The sequence below is a fragment of the Bufo gargarizans genome, chromosome 6 (genome assembly GCF_014858855.1).
Source record: "Bufo gargarizans isolate SCDJY-AF-19 chromosome 6, ASM1485885v1, whole genome shotgun sequence".
Lineage (NCBI taxonomy): Eukaryota > Metazoa > Chordata > Amphibia > Anura > Bufonidae > Bufo > Bufo gargarizans.
In genome coordinates, this window is record NC_058085.1 from 178,075,983 (window position 1) to 178,102,805 (window position 26,823).

Here is a 26,823-nt window from a genome sequence, read left to right on the forward strand (position 1 = left end):
TTTTGCCATCTGATATCTTGCTTAACAATACCAGCAGCTTTGTATATATAGCACCTTTGTAATGAGCTTCAGTATCCATCTTCTGTGACCTTGTTTCATCACTCAGAGATATCACTCTACAGGAGACAACCATGTCAGCAAAGGGACAAGGCAAAAACCGTAAGTGCCATTTAAATAGGTTTTGATTATTTTTAATGAAAGGGAATGAATAATTATTAGCTCTCCATTAGTTGTGCTCAAAGATATAAAGACAGAGCCTAAGTGAATATCCCATTTAACTAGTCTGTGTAAATGACCTAGATTTGCCTGTAGTCCACTTGAAAAACATTGCATATACAAACAGTATACTGCGCTAACAGATGCTTAGCTTTCTTTAATGGTGGGTGCAGACAGCTGCAGGACTCTGTGTGAGAAATGTATATCGTTCTATTGGTGTTCATCTGCTGCCTTGATGAGTGACGGGTACTAGTATTAGACATCCTATTTCATGGTTCTTCAAAAACATCATTACCTGGCCTTACAATTATTATTGAGCTATGAGTGAAAATCATTATGGTAGACCAGTATGTGCAATCTAAAGTGTCAATTGAAAGGGGTTTTCCGGACCCCTTTATTGATGACCTATCCTCAATAATCAGTAATCAATATCCAATCAGTGGAGGTCAGGCACCCTGCTTACCAACTGATCAGCTGTTCCCTGCAGCTTGAATGAGAGGTGGAAACAAAGTGTTGTGCTGGGTGACTGGGTGACTGCAGCTCAGCACTAGGGATGAGCGAACTCGAACTGTATAGTTCGGGTTCGTACCGAATTTTGGGGTGTCCGTGACACGGACCCGAACCCGGACATTTTCGTAAAAGTCCGGGTTCGGGTTCGGTGTTCGTCGCTTTCTTCGCGCTTTTGTGACGCTTTCTTGGCGCTTTTTGAAAGGCTGCAAAGCAGCCAATCAACAAGCGTCATACTACTTGCCCCAAGAGGCCATCACAGCCATGCCTACTATTGGCATGGCTGTGATTGGCCAGAGCACCATGTGACCCAGCCTCTATTTAAGCTGGAGTCACATAGCGCCGCCCGTCACTCTGCTCTGATTAGCGTAGGGAGAGGTTGCGGCTGCGACAGTAGGGCGAGATTAGGCAGATTAACTCCTCCAAAGGACTTGATTAACTGATCGATCTGCAGCTGTGGATCATTGAGCTGCTGATCCTCAATTGCTCACTGTTTTTAGGCTGCACAGACCGTTTGTCAGTCACATTTTTCTGGGGTGATCGGCGGCCATTTTGTGTCTTGTGGTGCGCCAGCACAAGCTGCGACCAAGTGCATTTAACCCTCAATGGTGTGGTTGTTTTTTGGCTAAAGCCTACATCAGGGTGAAGCTGTCACACCAAGTGCATTTAACCAGCAATAGTCTGTTCATTTTTTGGCCATATACAAAATCAGGGGCAAGCTGCGCCTGTCACCAAGTGCATTTAACCCTCAATGGTGTGGTTGTTTTTTGGCTAAAGCCTACATCAGGGTGAAGCTGTCACACCAAGTGCATTTAACCAGCAATAGTCTGTTCATTTTTTGGCCATATACTAAATCAGGGGCAAGCTGCGCCTGTCACCAAGTGCATTTAACCCTCAATGGTGTGGTTGTTTTTTGGCTAAAGCCTACATCAGGGTGAAGCTGTCACACCAAGTGCATTTAACCAGCAATAGTCTGTTTATTTTTTGGCCATATCCCAGTCTAATTCTGTCACTAAATCCATACCGGTCACCCAGCGCCTAAATACTAGGCCTCAAATTTATATCCAGCTAAATCTGTCCCTAGTGCTGTAGCTGGGCGAGTTATTTAGTGTCCGTTCAAGCACATTTCTTGTTCTGGGTTGAAATACAATTCCCAATTTAGCAATTTCATAATTTAGTGGTTTCTGCTATATCAGAGCTATTTGAAATCTATCCCTAAAAGGGTATATAATATTCAAGGTGCACATTGGGTCATTCAGAATAACTTCACACACACCCGCTACTGTGTATTTCCAAGTCTAATTCTGGCACTAAACCCATACCTGTCACCCAGCGCCTAAATACTAGGCCTCAAATTTATATCCCGCTAAATCTGTCCTTAGTGCTGTAGCTGGGCGAGTTATTTAGTGTCCGTTCAAGCACATTTCTTGTTCTGGGTTGAAATACAATTCCCAATTTAGCAATTTCATAATTTAGTGGTTTCTGCTATATCAGAGCTATTTGAAATCTATCCCTAAAAGGGTATATAATATTCAAGGTGCACATTGGGTCATTCAGAATAACTTCACACACACCCGCTACTGTGTATTTCCAAGTCTAATTCTGGCACTAAACCCATACCTGTCACCCAGCGCCTAAATACTAGGCCTCAAATTTATATCCCGCTAAATCTGTCCTTAGTGCTGTAGCTGGGCGAGTTATTTAGTGTCCGTTCAAGCACATTTCTTGTTCTGGGTTGAAATACAATTCCCAATTTAGCAATTTCATAATTTAGTGGTTTCTGCTATATCAGAGCTATTTGAAATCTATCCCTAAAAGGGTATATAATATTCAAGGTGCACATTGGGTCATTCAGAATAACTTCACACACACCCGCTACTGTGTATTTCCAAGTCTAATTCTGGCACTAAACCCATACCTGTCACCCAGCGCCTAAATACTAGGTCTCAAATTTATATCCCGCTAAATCTGTCCTTAGTGCTGTAGCTGGGCGAGTTATTTAGTGTCCGTTCAAGCACATTTCTTGTTCTGGGTTGAAATACAATTCCCAATTTAGCAATTTCATAATTTAGTGGTTTCTGCTATATCAGAGCTATTTGAAATCTATCCCTAAAAGGGTATATAATATTCAAGGTGCACATTGGGTCATTCAGAATAACTTCACACACACCCGCTACTGTGTATTTCCAAGTCTAATTCTGGCACTAAACCCATACCTGTCACCCAGCGCCTAAATACTAGGCCTCAAATTTATATCCCGCTAAATCTGTCCTTAGTGCTGTAGCTGGGCGAGTTATTTAGTGTCCGTTCAAGCACATTTCTTGTTCTGGGTTGAAATACAATTCCCAATTTAGCAATTTCATAATTTAGTGGTTTCTGCTATATCAGAGCTATTTGAAATCTATCCCTAAAAGGGTATATAATATTCAAGGTGCACATTGGGTCATTCAGAATAACTTCACACACACCCGCTACTGTGTATTTCCAAGTCTAATTCTGGCACTAAACCCATACCTGTCACCCAGCGCCTAAATACTAGGCCTCAAATTTATATCCCGCTAAATCTGTCCTTAGTGCTGTAGCTGGGCGAGTTATTTAGTGTCCGTTCAAGCACATTTCTTGTTCTGGGTTGAAATACAATTCCCAATTTAGCAATTTCATAATTTAGTGGTTTCTGCTATATCAGAGCTATTTGAAATCTATCCCTAAAAGGGTATATAATATTCAAGGTGCACATTGGGTCATTCAGAATAACTTCACACACACCCGCTACTGTGTATTTCCAAGTCTAATTCTGGCACTAAACCCATACCTGTCACCCAGCGCCTAAATACTAGGCCTCAAATTTATATCCCGCTAAATCTGTCCTTAGTGCTGTAGCTGGGCGAGTTATTTAGTGTCCGTTCAAGCACATTTCTTGTTCTGGGTTGAAATACAATTCCCAATTTAGCAATTTCATAATTTAGTGGTTTCTGCTATATCAGAGCTATTTGAAATCTATCCCTAAAAGGGTATATAATATTCAAGGTGCACATTGGGTCATTCAGAATAACTTCACACACACCCGCTACTGTGTATTTCCAAGTCTAATTCTGGCACTAAACCCATACCTGTCACCCAGCGCCTAAATACTAGGCCTCAAATTTATATCCCGCTAAATCTGTCCTTAGTGCTGTAGCTGGGCGAGTTATTTAGTGTCCGTTCAAGCACATTTCTTGTTCTGGGTTGAAATACAATTCCCAATTTAGCAATTTCATAATTTAGTGGTTTCTGCTATATCAGAGCTATTTGAAATCTATCCCTAAAAGGGTATATAATATTCAAGGTGCACATTGGGTCATTCAGAATAACTTTACACACACCCGCTACTGTGTATTTCCAAGTCTAATTCTGGCACTAAACCCATACCTGTCACCCAGCGCCTAAATACTAGGCCTCAAATTTATATCCCGCTAAATCTGTCCTTAGTGCTGTAGCTGGGCGAGTTATTTAGTGTCCGTTCAAGCACATTTCTTGTTCTGGGTTGAAATACAATTCCCAATTTAGCAATTTCATAATTTAGTGGTTTCTGCTATATCAGAGCTATTTGAAATCTATCCCTAAAAGGGTATATAATATTCAAGGTGCACATTGGGTCATTCAGAATAACTTCACACACACCCGCTACTGTGTATTTCCAAGTCTAATTCTGGCACTAAACCCATACCTGTCACCCAGCGCCTAAATACTAGGCCTCAAATTTATATCCCGCTAAATCTGTCCTTAGTGCTGTAGCTGGGCGAGTTATTTAGTGTCCGTTCAAGCACATTTCTTGTTCTGGGTTGAAATACAATTCCCAATTTAGCAATTTCATAATTTAGTGGTTTCTGCTATATCAGAGCTATTTGAAATCTATCCCTAAAAGGGTATATAATATTCAAGGTGCACATTGGGTCATTCAGAATAACTTCACACACACCCGCTACTGTGTATTTCCAAGTCTAATTCTGGCACTAAACCCATACCTGTCACCCAGCGCCTAAATACTAGGCCTCAAATTTATATCCCGCTAAATCTGTCCTTAGTGCTGTAGCTGGGCGAGTTATTTAGTGTCCGTTCAAGCACATTTCTTGTTCTGGGTTGAAATACAATTCCCAATTTAGCAATTTCATAATTTAGTGGTTTCTGCTATATCAGAGCTATTTGAAATCTATCCCTAAAAGGGTATATAATATTCAAGGTGCACATTGGGTCATTCAGAATAACTTCACACACACCCGCTACTGTGTATTTCCAAGTCTAATTCTGGCACTAAACCCATACCTGTCACCCAGCGCCTAAATACTAGGCCTCAAATTTATATCCCGCTAAATCTGTCCTTAGTGCTGTAGCTGGGCGAGTTATTTAGTGTCCGTTCAAGCACATTTCTTGTTCTGGGTTGAAATACAATTCCCAATTTAGCAATTTCATAATTTAGTGGTTTCTGCTATATCAGAGCTATTTGAAATCTATCCCTAAAAGGGTATATAATATTCAAGGTGCACATTGGGTCATTCAGAATAACTTCACACACACCCGCTACTGTGTATTTCCAAGTCTAATTCTGGCACTAAACCCATACCTGTCACCCAGCGCCTAAATACTAGGCCTCAAATTTATATCCCGCTAAATCTGTCCTTAGTGCTGTAGCTGGGCGAGTTATTTAGTGTCCGTTCAAGCACATTTCTTGTTCTGGGTTGAAATACAATTCCCAATTTAGCAATTTCATAATTTAGTGGTTTCTGCTATATCAGAGCTATTTGAAATCTATCCCTAAAAGGGTATATAATATTCAAGGTGCACATTGGGTCATTCAGAATAACTTCACACACACCCGCTACTGTGTATTTCCAAGTCTAATTCTGGCACTAAACCCATACCTGTCACCCAGCGCCTAAATACTAGGCCTCAAATTTATATCCCGCTAAATCTGTCCTTAGTGCTGTAGCTGGGCGAGTTATTTAGTGTCCGTTCAAGCACATTTCTTGTTCTGGGTTGAAATACAATTCCCAATTTAGCAATTTCATAATTTAGTGGTTTCTGCTATATCAGAGCTATTTGAAATCTATCCCTAAAAGGGTATATAATATTCAAGGTGCACATTGGGTCATTCAGAATAACTTCACACACACCCGCTACTGTGTATTTCCAAGTCTAATTCTGGCACTAAACCCATACCTGTCACCCAGCGCCTAAATACTAGGTCTCAAATTTATATCCCGCTAAATCTGTCCTTAGTGCTGTAGCTGGGCGAGTTATTTAGTGTCCGTTCAAGCACATTTCTTGTTCTGGGTTGAAATACAATTCCCAATTTAGCAATTTCATAATTTAGTGGTTTCTGCTATATCAGAGCTATTTGAAATCTATCCCTAAAAGGGTATATAATATTCAAGGTGCACATAGGGTCATTCAGAATAACTTCACACACCCGCTACTGTGCATTTCCAAATCTAATTCTGTCACTAAACCCATACCTGTCACCCAGCGCCTAAATACTAGGCCTCAAATTTATATCCCGCTAAATCTCTCGTTACCGCTGTCCTGTTGTGGCTGGGAAAGTTATTTAGTGTCCGTCAAAGCACATTTTTTGTTCTGGGTTGAAATACAATTCCCAATTTAGCAATTTCATAATTTAGTCGTTTCTGCTATATCAGAGCTATTTGAAATCTATCCCTAAAAGGGTAGATCATATTGAAGGTGCACATAGGGTCATTCAGAATAACTTCACACACACGCTTCTGTGCATTTCCAAGTCTAATTCTGTCACTAAATCCATACCGGTCACCCAGCGCCTAAATACTAGGCCTCAAATTTATATCCCGCTGAATTTGAATACAATACATTGGGCCAAATAATATATTTGTTGTTGTGGTGAACCATAACAATGAGAAAAACATCTAGTAAGGGACGCGGACGTGGACATGGTCGTGGTGGTGTTAGTGGACCCTCTGGTGCTGGGAGAGGACGTGGCCGTTCTGCCACATCCACACGTCCTAGTGTACCAACTACCTCAGGTCCCAGTAGCCGCCAGAATTTACAGCGATATATGGTGGGGCCCAATGCCGTTCTAAGGATGGTAAGGCCTGAGCAGGTACAGGCATTAGTCAATTGGGTGGCCGACAGTGGATCCAGCACGTTCACATTATCTCCCACCCAGTCTTCTGCAGAAAGCGCACAGATGGCGCCTGAAAACCAACCCCATCAGTCTGTCACATCACCCCCATGCATACCAGGGAAACTGTCTCAGCCTCAAGTTATGCAGCAGTCTCTTATGCTGTTTGAAGACTCCGCTGGCAGGGTTTCCCAAGGGCATCCACCTAGCCCTTCCCCAGCGGTGAAAGACATAGAATGCACTGACGCACAACCACTTATGTTTCCTGATGATGAGGACATGGGAATACCACCTCAGCATGTCTCTGATGATGACGAAACACAGGTGCCAACTGCTGCGTCTTTCTGCAGTGTGCAGACTGAACAGGAGGTCAGGGATCAAGACTGGGTGGAAGACGATGCAGGGGACGATGAGGTCCTAGACCCCACATGGAATGAAGGTCGTGCCACTGACTTTCACAGTTCGGAGGAAGAGGCAGTGGTGAGACCGAGCCAACAGCGTAGCAAAAGAGGGAGCAGTGGGCAAAAGCAGAACACCCGCCGCCAAGAGACTCCGCCTGCTACTGACCGCCGCCATCTGGGACCGAGCACCCCAAAGGCAGCTTCAAGGAGTTCCCTGGCATGGCACTTCTTCAAACAATGTGCTGACGACAAGACCCGAGTGGTTTGCACGCTGTGCCATCAGAGCCTGAAGCGAGGCATTAACGTTCTGAACCTCAGCACAACCTGCATGACCAGGCACCTGCATGCAAAGCATGAACTGCAGTGGAGTAAACACCTTAAAACCAAGGAAGTCACTCAGGCTCCCCCTGCTACCTCTTCTGCTGCTGCCGCCTCGGCCTATTCTGCTGCTGCCGCCTCGGCCTCTTCCTCCGCCTCTGGAGGAACGTTGGCACCTGCCGCCCAGCAAACAGGGGATGTACCACCAACACCACCACCACCACCTCCGTCACCAAGCGTCTCAACCATGTCACACGCCAGCGTTCAGCTCTCCATCTCACAAACATTTGATAGAAAGCGTAAATTCCCACCTAGCCACCCTCGATCCCTGGCCCTGAATGCCAGCATTTCTAAACTACTGGCCTATGAAATGCTGTCATTTAGGCTGGTGGACACAGACAGCTTCAAACAGCTCATGTCGCTTGCTGTCCCACAGTATGTTGTTCACAGCCGCCACTACTTCTCCAAGAGAGCCGTGCCTTCCCTGCACAACCAAGTATCCGATAAAATCAAGTGTGCACTGCGCAACGCCATCTGTGGCAAGGTCCACCTAACCACAGATACATGGACCAGTAAGCACGGCCAGGGACGCTATATCTCCCTAACTGCACACTGGGTAAATGTAGTGGCAGCTGGGCCCCAGGCGGAGAGCTGTTTGGCGCACGTCCTTCCGCCTGCCAAGGATCGCAGGGCAACATTCTTTGCCTCCTGTTGCCACCTCCTCCTTCTCGGGTTCCTCCTCCTCTTCTTCCACCTGCTCATCCAGTCAGCCACACACCTTCACCACCAACTTCAGCACAGCCCGGGGTAAACGTCAGCAGGCCATTCTGAAACTCATATGTTTGGGGGACAGGCCCCACACCGCACAGGAGTTGTGGCGGGGTATAGAACAACAGACCGACGAGTGGTTGCTGCCGGTGAGCCTCAAGCCCGGCCTGGTGGTGTGTGATAATGGGCGAAATCTCGTTGCAGCTCTGGGACTAGCCAATTTGACGCACATCCCTTGCTTGGCGCATGTGCTGAATTTGGTGGTGCAGAAGTTCATTCACAACTACCCCGACATGTCAGAGCTGCTGCATAAAGTGCGGGCCGTCTGTTCGCGCTTCCGGCGTTCACATCCTGCTGCTGCTCGCCTGTCTGCGCTACAGCGTAACTTCGGCCTTCCCGCTCACCGCCTCATATGCGACGTGCCCACCAGGTGGAACTCCACCTTGCACATGCTGGACAGACTGTGCGAGCAGCAGCAGGCCATAGTGGAGTTTCAGCTGCAGCACGCACGGGTCAGTCGCACTACAGAACAGCACCACTTCACCACCAATGACTGGGCCTCCATGCGAGACCTGTGTGCCCTGTTGCGCTGTTTCGAGTACTCCACCAACATGGCCAGTGGCGATGACACCGTTATCAGCGTTACAATACCACTTCTATGTCTCCTTGAGAAAACACTTAGGGCGATGATGGAAGAGGAGGTGGCCCAGGAGGAGGAGGAGGAGGAGGAGGAAGAGGGGTCATTTTTAGCACTTTCAGGCCAGTCTCTTCGAAGTGACTCAGAGGGAGGTTTTTGGCAACAGCAGAGGCCAGGTACAAATGTGGCCAGCCAGGGCCCACTACTGGAGGACGAGGAGGACGAGGATGAGGAGGAGGTGGAGGAGGATGAGGATGAAGCATGGTCACAGCGGGGTGGCACCCAACGCAGCTCGGGTCCATCACTGGTGCGTGGCTGGGGGGAAAGGCAGGACGATGACGATACGCCTCCCACAGAGGACAGCTTGTCCTTATCCCTGGGCAGCCTGGCACACATGAGCGACTACATGCTGCAGTGCCTGCGCAACGACAGCAGAGTTGCCCACATTTTAACCTGTGCGGACTACTGGGTTGCCACCCTGCTGGATCCACGCTACAAAGACAATGTGCCCACCTTACTTCCTGCACTGGAGCGTGATAGGAAGATGCGCGAGTACAAGCGCACGTTGGTAGACGCGCTACTGAGAGCATTCCCAAATGTCACAGGGGAACAAGTGGAAGCCCAAGGCCAAGGCAGAGGAGGAGCAAGAGGTCGCCAAGGCAGCTGTGTCACGGCCAGCTCCTCTGAGGGCAGGGTTAGCATGGCAGAGATGTGGAAAACTTTTGTCAACACGCCACAGCTAACTGCACCACCACCTGATACGCAACGTGTTAGCAGGAGGCAACATTTCACTAACATGGTGGAACAGTACGTGTGCACACCCCTCCACGTACTGACTGATGGTTCGGCCCCATTCAACTTCTGGGTCTCTAAATTGTCCACGTGGCCAGAGCTAGCCTTTTATGCCTTGGAGGTGCTGGCCTGCCCGGCAGCCAGCGTTTTGTCTGAACGTGTATTCAGCACGGCAGGGGGCGTCATTACAGACAAACGCAGCCGCCTGTCTACAGCCAATGTGGACAAGCTGACGTTCATAAAAATGAACCAGGCATGGATCCCACAGGACCTGTCCGTCCCTTGTCCAGATTAGACATTAACTACCTCCCCATAACCATATATTATTGGACTCCAGGGCACTTCCTCATTCAATCCTATTTTTATTTTCATTTTACCATTATATTGCGATGCTACCCAAAGTTGAATGAACCTCTCCTCTGCCTGTGTGCTAGGCCTAAATATATGCCAATGGACTGTTGCAGTGGTGGCTGACATGAAGCCTGATTCTCTGCTATGACATGCAGACTAATTCTCTGCTGACATGAAGCCAGATTGTCTGTTACGGGACCTCTCTCCTCTGCCTGGGTGCTGGGCCTAAATTTATGACAATGGACTGTTGCAGTGGTGGCTGACGTGAAGCCTCATTCTCTGCTATGACATGCAGACTGATTCTCTGCTGACATGAAGCCAGATTGTCTGTTACGGGACCTCTCTCCTCTGCCTGTGTGCTAGGCCTAAATATATGCCAATGGACTGTTGCAGTGGTGGCTGACGTGAAGCCTGATTCTCTGCTATGACATGCAGACTGATTCTCTGCTGACATGAAGCCAGATTGTCTGTTACGGGACCTTTCTCCTCTGCCTGGGTTCTGGGCCTAAATTTATGAAAATTGACTCTTACAGTGGTGGGTGACGTGAAGCCTGATTCTCTGCTATGATATGAAGACTGATTCTCTGCTGACATGAAGCCAGATTCTCTGTTACGGGACCTCTCTCCTCTGCCTGGGTGCTGGGCCTAAATTTATGACAATGGACTGTTGCAGTGGTGGCTGACGTGAAGCCTGATTCTCTGCTATGACATGCAGACTGATTCTCTGCTGACATGAAGCCAGATCCTCTGTTACGGGACCTCTCTCCTCTGCCTGTGTGTGTGCTAGGCCTAAATATATGCCAATGGACTGTTGCAGTGGTGGCTGACGTGAAGCCTCATTCTCTGCTATGACATGCAGACTAATTCTCTGCTGACATGAAGACAGATTCTCTGTTACGGGACCTCCCTCCTCTGCCTGGGTGCTGGGCCTAAATATATGCCAATGGACTGTTGCAGTGGTGGGTGACGTGAAGCCTCATTCTCTGCTATGACATGCAGACTAATTCTCTGCTGACATGAAGCCAGATTGTCTGTTACGGGACCTCTCTCCTCTGCCTGTGTGTGTGCTGGGCCTAAATATATGCCAATGGACTGTTGCAGTGGTGGCTGACGTGAAGCCTCATTCTCTGCTATGACATGCAGACTAATTCTCTGCTGACATGAAGACAGATTCTCTGTTACGGGACCTCTCTCCTCTGCCTGTGTGTGTGCTGGGCCTAAATATATGCCAATGGACTGTTGCAGTGGTGGCTGACGTGAAGCCTCATTCTCTGCTATGACATGCAGACTAATTCTCTGCTGACATGAAGACAGATTCTCTGTTACGGGACCTCCCTCCTCTGCCTGGGTGCTGGGCCTAAATATATGCCAATGGACTGTTGCAGTGGTGGGTGACGTGAAGCCTGATTCTCTGCTATGACATGCAGACTAATTCTCTGCTGACATGAAGACAGATTCTCTGTTACGGGACCTCTCTCCTCTGCCTGTGTGTGTGCTGGGCCTAAATATATGCCAATGGACTGTTGCAGTGGTGGCTGACGTGAAGCCTCATTCTCTGCTATGACATGCAGACTAATTCTCTGCTGACATGAAGACAGATTCTCTGTTACGGGACCTCCCTCCTCTGCCTGGGTGCTGGGCCTAAATATATGCCAATGGACTGTTGCAGTGGTGGCTGACGTGAAGCCTCATTCTCTGCTATGACATGCAGACTGATTCTCTGCTGACATGAAGCCAGATCGTCTGTTACGGGACCTCTCTGCTCTGCCTGTGTGCTAGGCCTAAATATATGCCAATGGACTGTTGCAGTGGTGGGTGACGTGAAGCCTCATTCTCTGCTATGACATGCAGACTGATTCTCTGCTGTCATGAAGCCAGATTGTCTGTTACGGGACCTCTCTGCTCTGCCTGTGTGCTAGGCCTAAATATATGCCAATGGACTGTTGCAGTGGTGGGTGACGTGAAGCCTCATTCTCTGCTATGACATGCAGACTGATTCTCTGCTGTCATGAAGCCAGATTGTCTGTTACGGGACCTCTCTGCTCTGCCTGTGTGCTAGGCCTAAATATATGCCAATGGACTGTTGCAGTGGTGGGTGACGTGAAGCCTCATTCTCTGCTATGACATGCAGACTGATTCTCTGCTGACATGAAGACAGATTGTCTGTTACGGGACCTCTCTCCTCTGCCTGTGTGCTAGGCCTAAATATATGCCAATGGACTGTTGCAGTGGTGGCTGACGTGAAGCCTCATTCTCTGCTATGACATGCAGACTAATTCTCTGCTGACATGAAGCCAGATTGTCTGTTACGGGACCTCTCTCCTCTGCCTGGGTGCTGGGCCTAAATTTATGACAATGGACTGTTGCAGTGGTGGCTGACGTGAAGCCTGATTCTCTGCTATGACATGCAGACTGATTCTCTGCTGACATGAAGCCAGATCCTCTGTTACGGGACCTCTCTCCTCTGCCTGTGTGTGTGCTGGGCCTAAATATATGCCAATGGACTGTTGCAGTGGTGGCTGACGTGAAGCCTCATTCTCTGCTATGACATGCAGACTGATTCTCTGCTGACATGAAGCCAGATTCTCTGTTACGGGACCTCTCTCCTCTGCCTGTGTGTGTGCTGGGCCTAAATATATGCCAATGGACTGTTGCAGTGGTGGCTGACGTGAAGCCTCATTCTCTGCTATGACATGCAGACTAATTCTCTGCTGACATGAAGACAGATTCTCTGTTACGGGACCTCCCTCCTCTGCCTTGGTGCTGGGCCTAAATATATGCCAATGGACTGTTGCAGTGGTGGCTGACGTGAAGCCTCATTCTCTGCTATGACATGCAGACTAATTCTCTGCTGACATGAAGACAGATTCTCTGTTACGGGACCTCTCTCCTCTGCCTGGGTGCCGGGGCCTAAATATCTGAGAATGGACTGTTCCAGTGGTGGGTGACGGGAAGCCAGATTCTCTGCTATGGAACCTCTCTCCAATTGATTTTGGTTAATTTTTATTTATTTAATTTTTATTTTAATTCATTTCCCTATCCACATTTGTTTGCAGGGGATTTACCTACATGTTGCTGCCTTTTGCAGCCCTCTAGCTCTTTCCTGGGCTGTTTTACAGCCTTTTTAGTGCCGAAAAGTTCGGGTCCCCATTGACTTCAATGGGGTTCGGGTTCGGGACGAAGTTCGGATCGGGTTCGGATCCCGAACCCGAACATTTCCGGGATGTTCGGCCGAACTTCTCGAACCCGAACATCCAGGTGTTCGCTCAACTCTACTCAGCACCCATTTAAGTGAATAGGAGTTAAGCTACAGCAACCTGGCATGACTATTACACTTTGAATGGAGTTCTGCTTCCAGCTCGGCTGTAAGAGCGAGTTCCAGTGTCAGAGGCCGAAGGAAACAGCTAATTGGCGAGGGTGTTGGCGCCACAACAATAAGATATTCATGATCTACAGTATCCTAAGGATCCCCTCATGCTGAGGATCAATATCAGGAGCTTTGAAAACCCCTTTAAAGTAGCAGTGAGCATCTATATCAGCAGGGCCTCTTTGTTGGAGCGAAGAATGCCCAAATATTATGTCTACCCCTGATTTTGTCAACTTTCATCATGCTTACTTTATTACAATATGCACTGGCTGCATTGATGCCTGTATTACTAAGCTACTGTGCAATAGCTCAGTAACTATCATTTACAGGCCTTCACAGCACCCTTGCACCAATGATCCCACAATCAAATCGTTACATTAGCCTAATAAGTTTATAAATGTAATCATTTTCATTCTTTGTATTTTCGTCACTTTCTCTGATATAATATTTTTGTTGTTCTTTTCAGCATGTTGCCCACCACCACCTGTTTGCCAGGACCAAACACCCAAATGCATCATAGTTGACCCATGTGCTCCATGCCCAACAGTTCAATGTCCACCACCGCCTTGTTGCCCAGGTATGTATATTTGTTGATGATATTTGGATCTAACTGTAATTTCGATTTAATGCACAGAAACATGCATACCAGTCTAGTGGATACAGAGGCAATGCAAATAATCTATCTAAAATAAAGCTGTTTAATGTGCAGAGTACAACATACATAGAAAACAACTAAAGGGAAGGATTTCATTTCTAAAATGGAGTCTTAAAATCAACAGTGTGTAGGGGATTCTGTTTTAGTTTTCTAGTTTACACACAGACATTCAGAGTTGTATGAAGCTGTATTTCTTTACCTCCATGATTATTTTACGATAGAACTTTCCATAGAAGTATTGCTTCTAGGCAGTGGGTACATAGAAATCACTGCGCCCCATAGCAAGAATCTAAATTGGGCTCCTATTCCCCTTTTATAGCCCCTCCCACTACCTATTCCTGGCCTCTCCCTTTGTCCCATGAACTATGCTTGCTGCTGCATTTTATACTGTATGCCATCAGGGCCGGATTGGGATTACAAAACAGCCCTGGCACACAAAAGAGGTCAAATAGATGCAGTGTGTACAGATGTATAGTATATACAGCAGTGTACTGTTATGTGAGATATGAGGTATAATAGATGTAGTGTTTATAGATTTATAGTATATACAGCAGAGTACTGATATGTGAGGTACGAGGTATAATATATGCAGTGTGTACAGGAATATAGTATATACAGCAGTGTACTGATATGTGTGGTATGGGGTATAATATATGCAGTGTGTACAGGTTTATAGTATATACAGCAGTGTAATATGTGAGGTACAAGGTATAATGGATGCAGTGTGTACATATATATTTTATATACAGCAGGTACTGACATATGAGGTACGAGGTATAATAATTGGAGTGTGTATAGGTTGTAAGAAGGTACAAGGAATCATCATAGATAATAGGTACGTGTCACCGAGGTTTCTGGCCTCGATGGAGTAAGAGCCAGTTTCTGTGTCAACAGCAGTTGCTGTTTGACACCTTGCTATCTAGTATGGCTGTAAATAGGTGATCCGGGACGGCTCTTACTGGGAGTAGTCAAAGTGCTGGGTAAGTGACTACTCCCCACGGTCCAGGCCGGGTTTTGACAGGCCTATAAAAAACAGCCACCAGTGTCAGGTGGGTGGATTACTCCTCTCTGACACTGGAGCTGTGTAAAACTCTGCTGAGATCTGAGGCCTATGGGTGGACTGAAAGCTAAAGATGGTGTCGGGCGAGCAGGCCGCCTAAAGCCTGTAGGTGGACTTTCTGAGGCTGAGCATTCAGCCGGGTGTGGATTAAACACCCAGGATCAAAGGTGAATGTTTTTTCTGCACAAACTGTTTTGGGTGTGAACTAACACCAATACTGAAAATGGACTGTCATATCGTAAACATGCAACTAGTGTGAATATACACTGCAGTTTCTGAGTTACAAATGTGTCTTTGCCTCTATACTGCACCCGCTTGTCCTGTCTACCAGAACGAATCCCCACAAGGTATATAGTAAATACAGCAGTGTATTGACTTGAGATATGAGGTATAAATTACAGCTCGTACCTCACATCTCAGTCCACTGATGTATATACAATGTATCTGTACACACTTCATCTATTATACCTCGTACCTAACATATGCTAAACCTTAACTTTCAATCTATTTTTTTTTTATTAGATCCATGCCAGCAGGGTGGTTATGGACAAAGCTACGGTGGTCAAGGTGGATATGGGTACGGAGGTTACAAGAAGTGAAGAAACTTTGCTGTACCATTCAGAACTTCCAAATTAAATCATGGAATCAACTATGCATTGCAGTCTGTTATACTCGCTATATCTAAGCAGAATGTTTAACAGTCCTTGAAAATGTTCTGTTTAACTTTAATAAATGTATTCTCCTGATTAAGTTATTCAATTGTATGTGAGAGTATTATTTCTAACCACTTCTTACCATGGCTGTTAATGGACAGAGATAGTTTAACATTTTAAGCACTTACAAATATAGCTATAATTTATAGTTATAAGAGCGAACTATCTTCTCAACAACATTTCTCCTTATGCAGTTACATACATGTAGATAGCTGGTTGAAAAAGACCCAAGTCTTTCATGGTCATCAGTTTTATTGCTTGAAAGTTGATCCAGAAGAAGGCAAAAAGTACTCTAGGTAGACAAACTCCTTCCTGATCCCTGCTGATGATAAGACAGATCTCTAGATCAACATTCCATATATAGAAACCCTGTATATTGTCTTTTACTGTGAATAATATTTTAAAAAATTGAGATATAATTGCAGTGTAAACTCTTAGTGACCAGCCTGTTTCGGGCCTCAACGATCAAGTTTTTTTTTTTCATCACTGTCCTATAACTTTTACAACGATGCAGCTGTATGAGGGCTTGTTTTTTGCAGGACTAATTTTTTATGGTGCAGTTTTGGGGTACACAAACTTCCTATTTAACTTTCTAGGGGGGGTGGGAAAAAATCAACAGTACCCCCACTGAGTTGCTACACTATAACATTTGTGGTGTTCATTTTTTGGCATAAACAACATGACAACTTTATTTTCTGGGTCAGTATGATTACAGCAATACCAAATACATATAGTTTTTTATGTTTAAAAAAATACAATGTTTTTGCATTGCTGCATCCCAAAACCCATACTTTTTTTATTTTATTTCTACAGAGATGTGTGAGGACTTGATTTTTTAGAGATGCTTTGTAGTTTTATTAGTATCATTTGGAGGTATATAAGGCTTTTTGATCAATTGGTATTCCATCTTTTAGTGGCGAATAAGTAAAATGCAGCAATTCTGGTATTCGTGAACAGTATTCACCCTGCGGGATAAGATACATGATCATTTTGTAGTGTGGGTCGTTATGGACATAGCATAACCAAATATGTGTAGGAGATTTTATTTTTGCATTTTTGGAAAAAATGATTATTTTTAACTTGGAAATTTTTTACTTAAAAAAACCTTTTTTTAAACCTTTTTTTAGCTATTTAAAAGTCCCAAAAGGGAACTAAAATACATAAGTGACTTTTTGTTGCTTCTAAAATAAATTGCACTATTTATGTAGTGCAATAAATTTTAATGTCAGTGCTATACTGACATTCACCATCAGGCTGAGCCAGAGGGAAGCAGCCCTCTGGGACACGCAAGAAGCACACCTGGGACCTTCACTAGGCCCTGGCCTGCTGGCACTGACAGCGGCACCATGTGATCTCTTTCGTATGGTGCCGATGGAAGAGAGAAGGAGTCTGCTCCCTCCTGTAACTGCTTACATTCTGTGGGCAGCTCTCATGTTGGAGACAAGTTTCTGCTCTCCATTGCACAGGAGACCCATGCAGCACATAAAAATACTGCGGGCCAACCTGAGGCCCCTTAGTGACTGCTGTAAAAAGGTATATGAGTGGTACTAAGTCGTTAAAGGGGTTGTCCAAATAATAAAAAAATATATATATATAGTACTATAAATCTGATGGGCAGCAATATATAACTAAGCTAAGCAAGTTTTAGGCAAAACAAAATTATATATATTTCCTCATTTCCCTGGTTCTCTTCTGGCCTTTTGTTTACCTGCAACAACAACGATCTCTGCCCCTCCTCTTGCTCTACAAAGGGAGTGAATAAGTCTGCCCTGAGTGACATGTCTGACTGCTGGGATACTCAGCAGCATGTTATATGTGTAGGACTACAAATCCCAGCTGTAGAATGACACTGCTGATACACATAGTATCTTCTCCCTACCTGTTCTTGTGCAATGCTCTACAGAACTTCTCTGTCAGCACCTGTGCCCAGTATTTGTCTCACTGCCTGCAGCTACTCAGTAAAGTCTTCAGCCCTAAGCCTGTGCTGCTGAAGGGGTTAAAGTTTTTCCTGAAGATAAAAGGGAGAGAGCAGGAAGCCGCAGCTCAGCTAGTGCAGGGGGTATGGCCAGCAGGGTGACGTCTGGTGTACAGACACATATCTGCACAAAACATCATCAGAGCAGGGAAAGAAGCTGACATCACAGGTCATGTGACCCTCAGTGAAATCTGAGAAACATACAAAGAACAAGAAAATAACTCGGACAACCCCTTTAATATAAGCAGTGGCCATGTTTTCTCTTTTGAGATTGTGACACAAATAATGTATCTCATATTTTGCTATATGCATATTTATATAAACCTATCATAGCTAATACTTAGACATCCTTTTTATGGACTTTCCAAAAAATGGACTGCATACTCAAGATGTGGTCACAAAGAAAAACACCTGAAAGAAACGCCATTGCTGCAACATGCTGAGCTTAAAATAAAAGATAACAAAAATGTGTCCTGCATTTCGTATTTCCCATAGACTTTCAGATAACTTCTGATGCTGGTGCACAAAAAAAAAAAAACTGAAGTGAAAAAAATCAGCACTAAAATACCCTTAAAGTGAAAAACACAAAGGGGCACATTTATTAAGACTGGTGTTTTAGATGCCGGTTTTAATAAGCCCCTGTTCTGGCGGTGGCTCACTGAAGTTATGTAGCGGTGCCGGCCTCTACATAGCTTTGATGTATCCACCGCCAACTTTAAATATACGACAGCTTCCTTGCTGTCTTACATTTAGACCATTTTCTATGACTGTTGTTCCCCTCCCAAACAATGCCCCCTTTTTAAAACTGCCGCGAGTGGGGAAGCAGTTACAGATTCTGCTGAAACATGGTGTGCGACAGAATCTGTGTCCTACAGTAAGTGACCCCCAAAATAAGTACTGTATGTGTTAATCCAGCCTAAATGAGTAAAATAGTACTTTCTTCTCTACGAGCCATTTCTTTCCTAAAGCCTCATTTACACATCAGTGTTCCACAGACGTGTGCTGTACGTGTTTTCCATGGACAGCACAAATCTCCATTCATTTTAATGTGTGTATTCACACATCAGTGTTTTAGCACGGTCCATGGGTCCGTTGTTTTTGCACGGATGGATACTCTATTTTGTCCGTGTTCACGGATCCATCGGGGACATCTTCACTGAGGCATCAGTGACCACCTTTTCATGGATTTAACCACGGACAAGGACATGTGAATGAACTTAATACAGCACAATATATTGCTACCTTTTGATGCAACAGACTGGCATTGCATGCTATAATTTAGTTTATTATCAACAATTACATTCAAATCCTTTACAAATAAAGACTCAACCAACTGTGATTCCTTCAGTTCCAAATTGTAATGTACCTGATGTTCCCTGGTGTGTGCTCAGCCCATAGCAAGTCAAAGACGGTAATAAACTGTCTCTATATTCTGTATGGGGAGGCTCTCCTATCCTGCTGCAATAGACTTTTCCGTTTTATGCCCTCTAACCTAACGTACATTACCATCAATCAGTGATAGGTACTTAACATAGCAAAAAAACACAGCATACAGTGTAACAAAGATACTCAATGGCAAACCATATGGGATTTTCAATATACTAACATAAGGAGGATGTCACATGAGCAGGGTTGCACGTAGCCTTTCTGCTGCATTTCTGGACAGGATGTAAAAATTTACTGTGTCAAAAAAATAGATGTATGCGTGATTCTTTGGAGGCCAGTCATACTTGACTAGAATTTTCTGGTGATAATTATTAGAGATGAGCAAACTTTTCATAAATTTGATTCAGAAAGTTCGCCAAATGTTCCCAAAAAACTTGATTCAATCCAAATTTTTATGTGATAAATCGTGTTAAAAGTAAGCTAATTTCCGGCTGCAGAGAGCCTGTATATTGGTGTAGAACACTGTGCATTGCAGAAACATGCATAGCTAATGCTGTGGTAGTAAAACTGTTACTTTGGGACAGTATGACAGGAAGTTGACAGGCATCTCTTAGAATCACTTCACACTTCACGGGGGTTACGGGGCCAAAACTGACCAAATAACTCAAGTGTGAACTTATTCTTACAGGTCAAAGTAAGGCTACTTTAACACTTGCGTTTTGGGCGAATCCGTCATAGATCTACAAAAATGGATCCGTTACAATAATACAACCACATGCATCATGAACGTCATGAACGTTTGTATTATCTGTAACATAGCCAAGACAGATCCTCATTAACTCCATTGAAAGTCAATGGGAGACGGATCCGTTTTCTATTGTGGCAGATTGTGGCAGAGGAAACTGATCAGTCCCCATTGACTTACATTGTGTGCCAGGACGGATCCATTTGATTCAGTTTCATCAAGCGGACAACAAAACGATGGCAGCGTTTTGGTGTACGCCTCCAGAGCGGAATGGAGACTGATTGGAGGCAAACTGATGCATTCCGAGCGGATCCTTTTCCATTCAGAATGCATTAGGGCATCCATTTTGGACCGCTTGTGAGAGCCCATGACGGGTCTCACAAACAGAAAGCCAAAACGCGAGTGTGAAAGTAACCTAAGCATCATGTATAAAAAAACATGCAGTGGCCCAAGATTGTACTATAGAGTGAAAGAGTGTACTTCTTATACACGGTCAGCTGATCCAACAAAGGTTTCTACCGAACCTGATACAAGTAGTGGCCCCATGACACAGTGGAGAGGGTGTCAGCAGTAAGTTTGTGTTAACGTCACTGATTATTTTGCCCTTCTTCTGATCTGTGATAAGAACAGGCCCCAAAAAAACAGATCCTTGCTTTTGAGCATCCGCCTTCACACGGTCAGCATTTGGTCAGTAATTCAGGAGTGGATACAAAACAGAGATGATTTGCGATTGGAATGTTTGCATGTCTTTTGTGTTTTCTACCCACTTCTGCTTTTGGTTTCCAATTCATGAGTGCAAAATAGAGACTGTGTGCTACAGGCCATACGGATGCTCCAAATACAGGATCTGTTATGTTTTTAATTTTTCCGTCCTTCTGACAGATCAGAAGAAGGGTAAAATAAATGGTGATGTGTGTCAACAAAGCAAAACAGGGACACTAGTGGCCCCACCATAGAGTGGTGAGGGTGGCAAATGCATGATGAGTCAACACAGTGGCCCCGTCACAGAGTAGTGAGGTGGCAACTGCATGATTAGTCAATAGTTTTGGTCGAGCACCAAAGTGCTCGGGTGCTCGACTAGAACACCTCTGCATGCAAGCACAATGGAAGTCAATGGGAGAACCAGAGCATTAAACCAGGCACCCCCTGCTCTGAAGAGGGGAGGGTGTCTGGTTCACAGGGAAAGGTCAGAAATTGGTGGAAACACCACTGAAATGGTTTGGGAACAGCATGGGGAGAATATCTGGAAGCATCTTGGACTCCCAGGTCGCTGCTGGGAATAATGTTGTCCGAGTAGTACGCCACTTTTAGAGACTGACATAGATTACATACAAACTATAGATTGACGTGGTATTAAAAAGCTCAACCCCATATGCAGTGGTGCATCTATACAGGAGGGGGCAGATCCTGCACTTGTGGTCCTCTGCTAATGGCAATCCCCAGCAAAAATGCATACAATGGAGGATTCTTGCAGCGGACCACAAGTACCACAATGGACATCCTACACAGTATATGTGTGGATGTGATAAACAGTAAAAATGATATAACAAAGACAGGTGAACACTGTAGTCTTACTAACTCTCGTACTGGTGTACAATTTAGAGATTAGCCAACATATCCTGCTTGGAGGACATGTCTGAGCCCAAGCACCGCACCAAGGTTTCTCAAGTAGCTTGGGACCTAAACCTACCTGGGCTGTATGGGCAATACCAGGAGCCAGTGGGCAAATTACAGGAGCGCAAGCTCCGACTAACAGTCAAACGCTCAGTAACCTCCAGCATGTGACCATGCATACAGTGGGAGGAGGCAGAGAGCTCTGAGCCCCACCCAAGACTGGCTGATAAAGCCCGGGCCTCACATGTGCACCAGAAGGTCCTGAGCTACTTGAGAAACCTTGGCGCAGTGCTCGGGCTCAGACATGTCCTCCAAGCAGGATATGTTGGCTAATATCTCAATTTTACACCAGTACGAGGGTTAGTAAGACCGCATTGTGCACCTGTCTTTGTTATATTATTTTTACTGACAATAATACGCACAAAACCAAAGATAAAATCGATTTTTAGAGGATATTTTTTTAGGAAACATTCTTTCCTGTATATTTACTTGTATATAAAGTGCAAGTGCTGCAAAAATTACAAGGAAGAGGCACTCCGATACAACATATATATCACATAAAGGAGCGCCTCATTCACATTGTGGTACAATTGTTCAGGTAGTGGGATTCCTACATTCATAAATCCTATGCACTAAGTGAAAGGGCTGCCAAAAATCTAAGGAACCGGCACTACAATACACCCTTTATTACATATAAAGAAGGGTATCCTACACACCCTTGAAAAAATATGATTGATGGCCTGCTGGTGACCCTCAAAAACTATTGGAGCAAGGGCCTGCTGATATGACCATCTAAAACATTAGGGGCGAGGGCCTGCTGCTGATGTGACCATCTAAAACATTAAGGGCGAGTGCCTGCTGCTGAATTGACCATCTATAACATTAGGTGTGAGGGTCTGCTGCTGAGCTGACTATCTAAAACATTAGGGGTGAGGATCTGCTGCTGGGCTGACCCTCTAAAACATTAGGGGCGAGTGCCTGCTGCTGATCTGACCATCTAAAACATTAGGGGTGCGGGTCTGCCGCTGAGCTGACCATCTAAAACTTTAGGGCTGAGGGTCTGCTGCTGAGCTGACTATCTAAAACATTAGGGGTGCGGGTCTGCCGCTGAGCTGACCATCGAAAACTTTAGGGCTGAGGGACTGCTGCTGAGCTGACCATCTAAAACTTTAGGGGGGAGGGCCTGCTGGTGACCCTCAAAAACATTATGAACAAGGGCCTGCTGGTGACCCTCTAAAACATTTTGGGCAAGGGCCCGCTGCTGAGCTGACCCTCTAAAATATTAGGAGCTAGGGCAGACTAATAAGCATGTTGATATGATGGAGGAGGAGGACGAGAAAAGGGAGATTGAACCATATACCACTTTTAGTGGTGGAAGAGTGCATGTGAATGAAGTGTATTGAATACACCATAAAAGCCACATTTAGAGTGCCTTTATGTTCAGCCGCTATGTTCAGGAGCAATCCAGGCCTTGTTCATTTTTATAAGAGTCAACTGGTCAGCATTTTCAGTTGACAGGCGGATGCGCTTATCAGTTATTATGCCCCCTGCAGCACTAAATACACGCTCTGACAAAACGCTAGCGGCGGGGCAGGCCAGAACCTCCAAGGCGTAGAGCGCCAGTTCGTGCCACATGTCCAGTTTGAACATCCAATAGTTGTAAGGTACAGAGGAATCACTGAGGACGCTGACACGGTCTGCTACGTACTTCTTCAACATCTTCCAAAATGTTTCCCTCCTTGTGACACTAGGCCTCGCATCAGATTGAGGGTGCTGGCAGGGTGTCATAAAACTGTCCCAGGCCTTGGAAAGTGTTGCCCTGCCTCTATTGCCCTTGTATACCCTCCTCGGTTGGCCAATGAACTACGTACTCTGCAGCCAGCGTTGTCAGAAGCAATTTTTCCACAAGGACCTTCTGGTATTGCACCATTTTGCTCGTCCTCTCCACCACAGGAATGAGAAATAAGAAGTTCTCTTTTTAGCGGGGTCAAGAAGGGTGAACAACCAGTAATCAGTCCTCAATCTCTCCATCCTCTTCCTCCTCTTCTACCCATCCACTCTGAACAGATGGAATCAAATTTCCATGGGTACTACCGTCTGTAGCGGAGGCAACCGTCTCCTGCTCCTCATCATGCTATTCGCGCTGAGAAGACAAACTGAGGGTGGTCTGGCTATCACCCTGTGTAATGTCTTCCTCCATTTCCACCTCTTCCACATGCAAAGCGTCCGCCTTAATTGTGAGCAGCGAGCGTTTGAGTAGACACAGAAGTGGGATGGTTATGCTGATAATAGCGTTATCGCTGCTCACCATCTGTGTTGATTCCTCAAAGTTGCGTACAACCTCACAGAGGTCAGACATCCATGCCCACTCCTCGATTATGAAGAGCGGAAGCTGACTGGTATTCCACTACTGCGCTCTGCTGCTCACAAAGCCTGGCCAAAATGTGGAACGTCGAGTTTGAGCGCATGCTCACGTTGCACAAGTCGGTGAGCTGGCAATTGTAAGAGCTGCTGCAGCGTTGCCAGACCGGCGGAAGCTGTCGATGACTTGCGGAAATGGGCACACACGCTACACACCTTCATCAGTAGCTGAGGCAAATTGCGGTAAGTTTTGAGAAACCACTAAACAACTAGGTTGAACACGTGGGCTAGGCATGGTATGTGTGTGAGCTTGCCGAGCTCCACAGCCGCCACCAAGTTACGGCCATTATCAGATACAACCATGCCTGGTTCTAGGTTGAGTGGCGAGAGCCACAGCTCAGTCTGGTCCCTTATTCCCTGCCACAGCTCTGCAGAGGTGTGCTGTTTGTCACCTAAGCATATCAATTTAAGCACAACCTGTTGCCGCTTCCCCACTGCAGTGCTACACTGCTTCCAGCTACTGACTAATGTCTGACTGGTGCTGCAAGATGATTATTCAGAGGTGGAAGTTGAGGAGGAGGTGGAGGAGGAGAAGGGGGGTTGCAGCCACTAACGTAGGTGGAAGCGGAAACCCTGATGGTAGCACCTGTACCATCCCAGGGTATGACTCACTCCCGGCCTCCACAACATTCATCCAGTGTGCCCTCAGGGAAAAGTAGCGTCCATGGCCAAAAGCACTTGCCCATGTGTCAGTCGTTAAGTGGACCTTCCCAATAACTGCGTTTGTCAGGGCATGGGTGATGTTACGGGACACATGCTGGTGTAAGGCTGGGAATGCACACCATGAAAAATATTGGCGGCTGGGGACGGAGTAACATGGGACGGCCACTGCCATCAGGCTGCGGAAATCCTCAGTGTCCACAATGGCAACATTTCCAGGGCCAGCAACTTGGAAAGGTGCGCATTTAGTGCTGTGGCCTGTGGGTGGGTGGCTGGGTATTTGCACTTCCGTTCAAAGGCCTAGGACACAGAAGTAGATGTGCTAGCTGATGGTGCTTGCGAAGGTCCAGATGCTCCGGGGAACAGTTGCGAGCCTGTTTGGAGTGGCCCGCCTTCTCCCTTTTGCCACCCCACTGTGACTTTGGATGCTCAAGAGTTTGGGAATCAGGGCCCAATATTTCCTCATGTCCCTCTTCAAACGGGCTTGTCAAGAGGCCCAAATCAAGGAATATCCGAGTGTGGGATCACTTGTTTGCCAAAACTCTCCAAGGTGTGAGGAAGGAGTATCAGGGTGAGTTTTCTGTTGACCTGACTCTTGGCTACTGAGACTGGACTTTGTGGAAGACAGGGTGGTGCTTAACCGACTGGAAGCATTATCTGCTGCAATCCAAATGACCACCTGGTCGCACTGGTCTGACTTCGAGAGTGGTGTCCTGCACCGCCCTGCGAACTGTGACATGAAGTTAGTTATCGTGGATGAGTGTGTTTCTTGTGCTCTGGCAGCAGGCACCATCAGCATCATGGCCACTTTCCTGTCCCTTACTGCTTGCCTTGCTCATATTAAATGGTATATATGCTTGCAAGTAAGTCACGCATACAGTAGCGCAGGTTTTGTAAGTGTATGCACAAATAAAGTACACAGAATGTCACAAATATTTTTAGGATGTGCACACGTTAAACAGGAGATGTAGCACAGATAATGTCGCTGTCTGCAGCGTCTATGAAAAAAAATACACTGAATGTCACAGATAATTTTAGGATGCGCAAACGTTATACAGGATGTATAGCTCAAGTAATGTCGCTGTCACCAGAGGCAAATAAAACATTACTCTGAATTAATGTCACTGATATTTGGGATGCAAAAACGTACAGGCGATGTAGCGCCGGTAATGTCGCTGTCACAAGTGGCCAAACAATTGCTCTAAATGTCACAGATATTTAGTCTGCACAAATGTAAAATAAAAAAGATGTAGCAGAGGTTTTGTCACTATCAGAAACGGCACTAATAATTGCACGCAATTTAGCACAATAATTATATTCCTCCTTAAATGGACTTTTGGGTCTTTAACACGTTTTTTCACTAAAATATTACTATTTCACTCCCTACACTCTCTGTCCCTTTTTCAGCACAGCTCTCTCTGACTAAGACTGAGCCGAACACATGTCATCCGGTGCTATATAGCACCCGATGACGCGTTCCGGCCAGCCCAATCACTTTAATGCCAGTAGCCAACATGGCTATGGCATTACAGTGCGTGCCAGTACTTCCGCGCACATTTAACGTGCGAGGAGGAGACTCGAGCATCACGCTCGAGCACACGTGGTGTTCAGCTCGAGTAAATTTTGTGTTCGGTCGAGCATGCTCGCCCAACACTATTAGTCAACACAGTGGCCCAGTTACAGAGTGGTGAGGTAGGGGCAACAGCAGTTGCAGTAACAGCACAAGATGGTGGGTGGCAGTGTGAGAAAATGGCAGCAGGTGTGTGGTGAGTGGCAGCATCAGAATAGTGGCTAAAGCAGGTGGCCAGAAGAAACGGGTCTTTTTCACAAAGTTTTGGTGTGGCACCCAGAAAGATCTAGTCTGATGTATCAGGCACTGGCATGTGGAAATCCTGGCTGATCCATGCCAGATTCATCTTTACAAAGGTCAATCTCTCTACATTTTGGATGGAAAGGGGAGTTCTCATTGGGGTAACTATGGCCCCCGCTGCACTAAACACCCACTATGATGTTATACAACTGGCCGAGCAGGAAAGCTTGTCAAGGGCAAACTTAGTCAGTTGCTGCCACAAATGAAGTTTGACTGTGCCGTAGTCCTGAGGATATT

General features: G+C 45.1%; 1 long non-coding RNA gene across 1 annotated transcript; it reads left to right on the forward strand.

Moving 5' to 3' along the window:
- The first annotated feature begins 20 nt into the window (after positions 1 to 20).
- Positions 21 to 15,956, forward strand: LOC122942567. Its single transcript, XR_006390595.1, has 3 exons — positions 21 to 159; positions 13,954 to 14,064; positions 15,725 to 15,956. It is a non-coding gene; the product is annotated as an uncharacterized LOC122942567 (long non-coding RNA).
- Positions 15,957 to 26,823: the final 10,867 nt, after the last annotated feature.